Source organism: Cnephaeus nilssonii, assembly GCF_951640355.1.
Source record: "Cnephaeus nilssonii genome assembly, chromosome: 20".
Classification (NCBI taxonomy): domain Eukaryota; kingdom Metazoa; phylum Chordata; class Mammalia; order Chiroptera; family Vespertilionidae; genus Cnephaeus; species Cnephaeus nilssonii.
The window spans coordinates 7,776,765-7,785,161 of NC_137091.1; positions in this window are offsets into that span (position 1 = coordinate 7,776,765).

Consider the following 8,397-nt stretch of genomic DNA (forward strand, 5'->3'; position numbering starts at 1 on the left):
TCCTCCACTCCTCCCCTCCTTCCCCCTCCTCCCTCATCTCCTCCCCTCCCTCCCTCCCCCCCTCCCTCCCCGTCCTTCCCTCTTTCCCCCCGCTCCCCCCACCTCCTCTCTCCCCCTCCTCCTGATTCCCCTTTTTCTTCTAGGCTGTCCCAGTTCAGAGAATGAAACGGGGACCCTTCTGTGTCCCCGTGTTCTGGGTCCATTTATAAACACAGAGATCCATTCCTTTGAAGGCCTCGGAAATGATAAGCATAAAACAGACCGGGCCTTTTTTTTTTTTTGTAATTTATTTTGTATGTAACTGTCCATTATCTTTTAAATTTTTGCTACGATTATGATTTTATTCAGGTATTTAACGTCTCGCTGAGTCATAGCTGATCCTTTTATTAGATAATCGTCCATTTTAATATAGATTTTTAATGGGATGACGTTGTTTTGTACTGTATTTCGATTTTTAAGTCTTCTTTGTATCTGAATTTATTTCCCTTCCTCAGTCCTGATGTGGTGTGTGTGTGTGTGTGTGTGTGTGTGTTTTCTCTATTCTTATCCATACAGTTTGTTTTCTTGGCATTGTCAAAGAACCAGCTTTTAGTGAGTCTTTTTTCCCTACCCCAGAGGGGTGGGGTGTTCTGTTTAATTGGTTTCTGCTATAATTTTTATTAATCTCTTCCTTCTGCTTCCTTTGGGTCTACTCCCTGCCCCCCATTTAGCTTCTTGAATTGACGGCTTAGTTCATTTGTTTTCAATTCTTTTCACTTTCTATTCATCACACTTTTATAACTTGTTTGTTGAGCTGCTTTAGCCACATCCCAGAACTATTTTTTTTTTTCGCTGTAATTTTGTTTTGCTTTTTACTGTGGACCTCGGCTCACGGGAGCCACACGGAGGCCCTTTCGTACGTGTGGCCTCTTGCAGGGACCTCTCTGAACGCCGCCGCGGGGAGTCTGTAAGGATTCCGTTGTTTGGTCGGGTTTCCCCGCGTGGGTTTGGGCCGAGCTCCGGGTCTGCTCCCAGTCACCTGATTCCGTCCGTGTTCCCTCTCCCGGGAAGAGCTCAGCATTTCTGAATCCGCCAGGCCGGTGTCCCGTAGGCAAACGCACTGTGGGCGCCGTGGGCAGGGCGGTGGGAGCCGAGGCAGGGAGCGGACCTGCCTGGGTGGTTGCATGTGGATACAACCCGCTGGCCATGTTGTCACGTGCTGCCTCTCTGGATTCCCACATGCAGGGGGGTTTTCTAGACGGTCCGTCGTATCATTGGGAAGTAATAACGACTTCCTGTTTCCAATACATGTTGTTCTCGTGGGATTTTTCTCTTAGTTGGAGGCGCTAGAACTTCCACAACCATAGTGAGGAACCTGGGGGGGGGGGGGGGCAGCTTTATGTCTCCAGTGTGTTTGGTTTTGCTGACAGAGCCCCTCTGGTGTCCCCAGGGGCCTGTTTTCGAGTTGTTTTGCAGTAGATATTTGGATGGTCTTATTTTTCTATTATCAGGGATTTTCCTAAAAAATCAGAAACAAATATCCAATTTTGTGAGGGGCTTTTTTGACATCTGTCAGAATGACCCGTGGAGTTCGTCCCCCGACCTGTGGAAATAGGGTTCCGAACATTGTGTCCTTGTGTCTGCGTTCCTGGTAGGGGGGGGAAGGGAGGGGACCCTCCTGCGAGGAAGCGCCAGGGCCAGGCTGCTCGCCACGTGCTTCCTCCTCTTCTCTGGAGCGCGTGGGACCTTTCACAGTGGCGCTGGGTCCGAGGGGAGGCGGCCTGTTCACTCCCCGATGTGCTCGCATCTGGGAGGCTCTGCTGTGGGGCCCTGACCCTGAGTGCTCGGCGGGCTCTAGGGGGACAAAGGTCAAAGGCAGGTGTGGATAATCTCCCATCCGAGCAGGACTCCCAGCGAGTCCTCCGCCCCATGGCGCCCTGGGCGGCACGGAGAAGCCACCAGTGCCCCCAAGAGCTCCTCGGAGAGGAGAGGAGAGGAGGGGAGGGGAGAGGAGGGGAGTGGAGAGGAGGGGAGGGAAGGGGAGTGGAGGGGAGGGGAGGGGAGAGGAGGGGAGTGGAGAGGAGGAGAGAGAGGGGACAGCGACCCCCCAGGTGGGCACTGCTTCTGGGCCGGGGCGGCAGACACATGGTGGGTGATGCTGGCCCCAGTGGGGTCACAGCGTGGGGTGTGTGGGAGCGAGGGGGGCGGGGCCCTGTCCACTTGGGACTCTCTCAGGACATTGCGGAGAGCTGCAGGGAGTGGCTGTGGACAGCGTCGGGCTCAACGCCTTTTTTGTTGTTGTTAATCCTCACAGGGGAAGCTTTCCCATTGGTTTTAGAGAGTGGGAGGGAGGGGGAGAGGCAGAGAGAGACATCGATGTGTGAGGGACACATCCATTGGCTGCCTCCTGCATGAACCCGCAACCCAGGCATGTGCCCTGATCAGGAGTCGAACCGGGGACCCCTCAGTCCACAGGCCCACGCTCTAGCCACTGAGCCAAACCAGCCAGGGCAGGCTCAGTGCTTTGAACAAGTTAATGTCTGTGCTCCTGGGCGCTGCGCACAGGGAAGAATTAATTAAATCCTTAGGGAGCTCGTCCGTGTTTGAGAGCAGAGGAGACACTCCGCCCGCCACCCCGGGAACAAGGAGGAACAAGGAGGCCCTGTCGCCTCGCAGGCCCCGCAGACCCGTCCTCTTGCCGGGACCCTGCGTGCGCGCAGGTCGCTTCACCCCGCAGCCTCCTGGGGAGCCTCTGAAACCCCAGTTATTCCCATGTCATCGCCGGCGTCTGAATCCCAGGCAGCTCCTTCCAGTCTGCACGTGGGACTCGCGTCTCCTCGCGCCATCAGAGACTTAGGAAATACATCACCGACGTGGAGGCGCTACTCGCGTGTTAATTACCACGAGCCTGGCTGCGGCTGGCTAATCCCCGCGTGGGGCGCCCGGCTCAGGCACTCGTGGGAACACAGACCAGCCTGAACCCCCTCCCGCCCTGGAGCAGCAGGCGGCTGGCTGTGGAGCTGAATCCACCTCTTCAGCGGTTCTTACGGGATCTCGCCGCCCTCTGACATGCTTCTCTCTTGAAAGAGAAAAACGAGGTGGATTTCCCGGATCCTGGCGAGGGCCGAGGGGCTGTTGTCAGTCTTCATGCTTCAGAGAAGAGGCTGGGCGGGGTGCAGGCTCCGAGTGTGGGGGGCTCTGAGGGGGGTGAAGGTCCAAGGCAGGCGTGGGGTGGGCCCAGGAGGCACAGAAGGGAGGAGTCAGTATGTTTTTTGTTGATTTTTAGAAGGAGAAGAAGGGAGAGGGAGAGAGAGAGAAACATCGATGTGAGAGAGGAACATCCATCAGTTGCCTCCCACACGGGCCCCTTTTGGGAGTGGAGCCCGAAACCTGAGCATGTGTCCTAACTGGGAATTGAACCGGTGAGCTTTAGGTGCAGGGGACGATGCTCAACCACTGAGCCACACCGGCCAGGGCTGGAATGAAATGTTTTCTGTAATCAGTGAGGTGGTTCCCATTTATTCTGCATTTCTCACGGAGGCCCCTGTCCACTGCGACCCGCGGGTCCTCGTTGGCTACCAGAGGGGCTGTCCGGCCGAGGGAGAAGCCTGTGTCGGTGTCTAGGGCGACCTCAGGACATGCAGGGGCCCCCACATGAAGTAACTGGGGTCACCCTGAGAGACCTTCCCCGCGATCCTCCCCTGCGTGTCCCTGACCACCCTCCACCTCCCTCAGCCGCCCCTGGAAGAGAGCGCAGCCCCGGGCCAGCGCTTGCTGCAGGCGGCGGGTTCAGCCAGGATTTAATAACACTGTTCTCATTTTATTTATTTTTATAATTACCTTTAATTTAGAGCAAGCGATACAAATTTCCATTTAGGGTAATGATATAGTTTTCTTTTAAATGCATTAAAGTAAAAAATAGTGAATTAATTAAAAAGATATTAGCAGGGCACAAAAACACGGCAAAGGTGGGGGCGCTTTCTTGCGGCGGACGGGGCTCACGGCGCGGTGCGTGGGGAGGCGACGGGTGGAGACACGTCTGGAAGGCCTTTCACGCCGTTCTCATTTTACTTACTTTCTGAAACAGGCGAGGGGACCCTGAGCTCCGGGAGTTTGGGATGTTAGGAAGCAGGGCTCCTCGGGACACATCGACCCGGAGGTTGAACGTGGGCCCGAGCCTCAGGGACAGTCCCTGCGCGGAGCAGGCCTCCCTCACGTGCACGTCAGAGTTCCTGCAGGGGACTGAGGGTGCCGGCCACCTGAGCCCGGATGTCTGAGAAGGTTCTCGGTGTCAACCTGCATGTGGTGGGCTCTGCCTCCCCTCGCCTTCCCCTGGGCTCTGACGCCTCCTGGCACTTCCTGTGCTCCCACTGCTCTCGGGTTTGGTACCCGGAAATGCATCCAGGCACCTTGCCATAGCCCTCATAGTACCCACCATGTAGAGGGTGCTCATTCACTCGTCCCATCCACCTACCCACCCATCCATCCATCCATCCACCCATCCATCCACCCATCCACCCACCCATCCACCTACCTATCCATTCATGGATCCATCCATTCATCTATCCATCATCCACCCACCCACCCACCCACCCACCCACCTACCCACCCATCCATCCATCCATCCATCCATCCATCCATTATCCATCCATCCACCCATCCACCTACCTATCCATTCACCCATCTATCCATCCATCCACCTCTCCATCTATCAATCATCCACCCACCCGCCCACCCACCTATCCATCCATCCATCTTTTCATTATCCATCTATCCATCAATTCACCCATCCACCTACCTATCCATTCATGGATCCATCCATTCATCTATTCATCACCCATCCATCATCCATCCATCCATCCATCCACCTATTCATCTACCTATCCATCTATCAATCATCCACCCACCCACCCACCTATCCATCCATCCATTATCCACCCATCCACCTACCTATCCATTCATGGATCCATCCATTCATCTATCCATCACCCATCCATCATCCATCATCCATTCATCTATCATCCATCCATTCATTGATCCATGCACTTACCCCTCCATCCCCTCAGTAAACATGAATTAAGAGTTCTTTGTATATTTCACAATAAAAAGTTAAACAAAAGTGCTGGCTCCAGGGATCTGGCAATGACAGGGAGATACCATCACTGCCATTGCAGAGTTAGCGGCTAATGGGGAGGCAGAAATGGGACCCGTGGCTGCTCTGCATCAGGTGGAGGGAGGGAGGGAGGGAGGGAGTGTGTCCGTCCGTAGATCCTCTTCCTCTGTCACGCTGGGCACCGGCTGCGGAGTCCGGGGGCGCTGGGGGAACAGCAGTTGCAGTTTCGTAGATCAGAGGTTGCATGTGCTGGGCCCCGGCCAGCTGCGTCCCTGGAATGAGAGGACAGGCCCTGCAGAGCCGGCTCAGTCTGTCCCGGCCTCTGGGGCTCACCGGGCAGGGCTTCCTCCCGGGCCCCACAGGGGCCAGGCTGGCAGCCCCAACAGCTGAGGCGGGCATGGGGCAGGGGGGCGGTCACCGCAAAGGGTGGCAGGGAGGGAGGTGCGGGCAGGTGGGCAAGTGGACAAGTGGTAAGGAGGCAGCAGATCCAGGCTCCCGTCAGGGTGCGTGTGGCCTCTGGGAGGAGAGAGGCAGGGTCTGGGGTCTCCCTCGGTCCTGGGGCTCCCCTGGGCCTGGCCCACCTCCCTGTTGCTCTGGGTGCACACGGCGGGCGGGGAGGATTGCTTCTGGTGGCCACCCTGAGGAATTGCTAGTGCCACCCCAGGGCCCCGGGGATGGCTGAGACACGCCTGGCTGCAGCTCATCTGCGCTCCCCCCTTCGACATGCCCCCCAGGGGACCCGTGTCCCTCTGCCGTGTCCAGACGCCCTGCACGCCTCGGCTCTGGCCTGTGCATCAGGGGCAGAGCGGCTGCGCCCGTCCCTCGGGCTCTCTGTGCATGAGGAGGAGTCCAGGAACCGGTGCCCCGCAGGGTGGACAGAGAGCGCGGGCAAGGTGACCAGGAAGTGCCTGGTGCCCCACAAAGCCTGTGCAAGCGCTGTGGCTTCCCGGACCTGCGTCAGCCAGTGGGCATGGCCGCTGAGCAGGGCCAACACGTGAGCTGGGTGCGTGCAGGAGGCAAGCGATCAATGTTTCTCTCTCTCTCCCTCTCCCTTCCTCTCCTTCTAAAATTCAACAAAAACGTATTTTTAAAAAATTTAATTAAAAAACATACTGACTCCTCCCTTTTCTGCCTGCTGGGCCCTCCTCATACCTGCCTTTGACCTTCATCCCCCGGAGCCCACGGAATACTCAAGGGTCGGGGGCCCTCCCCCGTCAGCTGGACGCTCAGGGGGACCCCACCTTGGGGTCTTGGGAAGTTGGGGGGCATTCCTGGGAGAGTGAAGAAGTTACCCACAGTGGGGACGGGAGGGGAGGAGAAATACAGGAGCATCGGGCAGAGGGCCCCGCGGAGAGGGAGCCTGTTAAATCCACACGGACCTGAGACCTCGGGCCCCGTGACCACACGTACATCACGCCACTTTCTGGGCTGTGATGGAGCAAAGCCCTGTGGCGAGACCCGGATATGGAAACCCAGATGCTGGGCAAGCGGCCAGGAAGGGGCCGTGTGGGGGGCAGGGTGGCGATGCCTTCTCGGTGCCGGGGGGCCCATTCTGTGTCTGGTGCACAAGGGACGAGACACAGCCGTCCCCCCCTCACACCAGACCCTCCCGAAGCGCCCCGCCCCGCCCCGCGTGCTGCTCAGGCCCCTGGGTGCGTGGCGCCTGCTGGGCACGGCTGGTCCGTGTTTGAATGAGTTCCGTGGAGCAGGGCAGACATGGGAGTGAGTGGGCTCGCTTGGGAAATCCACCCAAACCAGCCAACGCCCAGGAGGCCGTATGGGCTCCCGCAGCTACAACGTGCGGACGTGGTTGGGCCTCGGGGGGCCTTTGCATCGGGAGCCCAAGTGTCGTCCCCGAACAGCTGACGCCCCTCCCGGGTCCTGGCTGCTACACCCCACGCCCAGCAGCTTCGGACTCGTGGTAGCAAAAGGGCTGCCAAAGCTCCGGCTTCACCGGTGAGTCTGAAGCATCTGTAGCTCCCGCTGAGCCCTGGCCCTCACGCTCAGGGCTCGAGTAGTGTCTGGCCTTAGTTTACCCATCTATAAAATGGGCACACTGGAGGAGCCCTCGGGGCAGGAGGCAGGCCCACTTGGTGTAGCTATAGCCAGTTGTCTGGGAGGCACAGCCCTGCACGGTGGGCGGTCCCCTCTGGGACAGCAGGCAGCGCCCCTGCCCCGAGGGGAGTCGTTCACTGTACCCCACTGCTCCAGACACTAGGGCGAGGGCCTTGCTGGGAGGGGGGCTGCAGAGGAGCCGGGATGTTGAACTGGAGGCCCCGAGGCCCCGCCCCAGTGCCGGTGCCCTGGGTTGTGCTTCCGATGGCTCTGAGCCCCTGTGAGGTGCTGTGCGCCTGAGCCGACATCTTCGACAGCACGGTCCTCCCTGCCCGGCGTCCCTGAGTGTGTCCGTCGACCTCCCTGGCCTCTCGCATACCTGCGTTCTGCATCCTGTTTAGTGTTGCACCGAATGGAATCGGAGCGTCTGTGCAATGAAAAGGAAATGACAGTGAACTGTGCGGCAGGAGGTCGCAGTCGGGAGGGCTCCAGGGTGAAGGGCTTTCCTCGGGGCTGAGGGGTGGTGAGAGGTAGCGGGGCGCCCGCTCCCCGACCGCTGCTGTCCGGGAGGAAGGGGCTGGGAGGCCTGGGGGCCGGTTCCCGTCAGTTCAGGGCAGCGCTGTGTGCAGAGGCTGAGCAGGGGCCAAGGCGGGTTAACAGGGATTAAAGATCTGAGTTCCCGTCCTGATGAGTCTGTTTGAAAAGGGAGAGAGAAAGCGGGCGAGCGAGAATAATCAATTCGCCGCGTGGCGACCGCGGGCATCCCTTCCAGCGCTGCCACGCCGTTCCGAGGCAGAGCGCTCATTAAGAGCGCACGTCCACCGCGCTCCTAGCTTCCCCGACGGGCGGACGCAGTTCGGATAAATCCTTTGCCGAGAGGTAGGGGCCATCTCCTTCCGGTTCACCCCGTCTGGGAGAATTGGAGGCTCCACTGTGTGGCCTGAATTCTGGGGGACAGGGCTGGCCTTTTGCTCACCACATGCTGGCCCTTTGCACTGGGGTCATCGGAAGCTCAGAGGACCGCCAGGTGGAGGGCCTGGCCCCCCGGGAGCTGCGGACGGGGCTTGTAAGACGCGGCCCACACAGAGCTCTGACTGAGGCAGGGACACATGGCCCTGCGGCTGTGCGTCTGGCACACAAGGACCGTGTCCTCACCGTTCCACCCACAGAAAAGGCACGGGGGATGGGGGAGTTCACGGCCTAAGTGGTCACCTCCAGCCTGGAGCAAACCCAGGAGGGCTTCCCGGAGT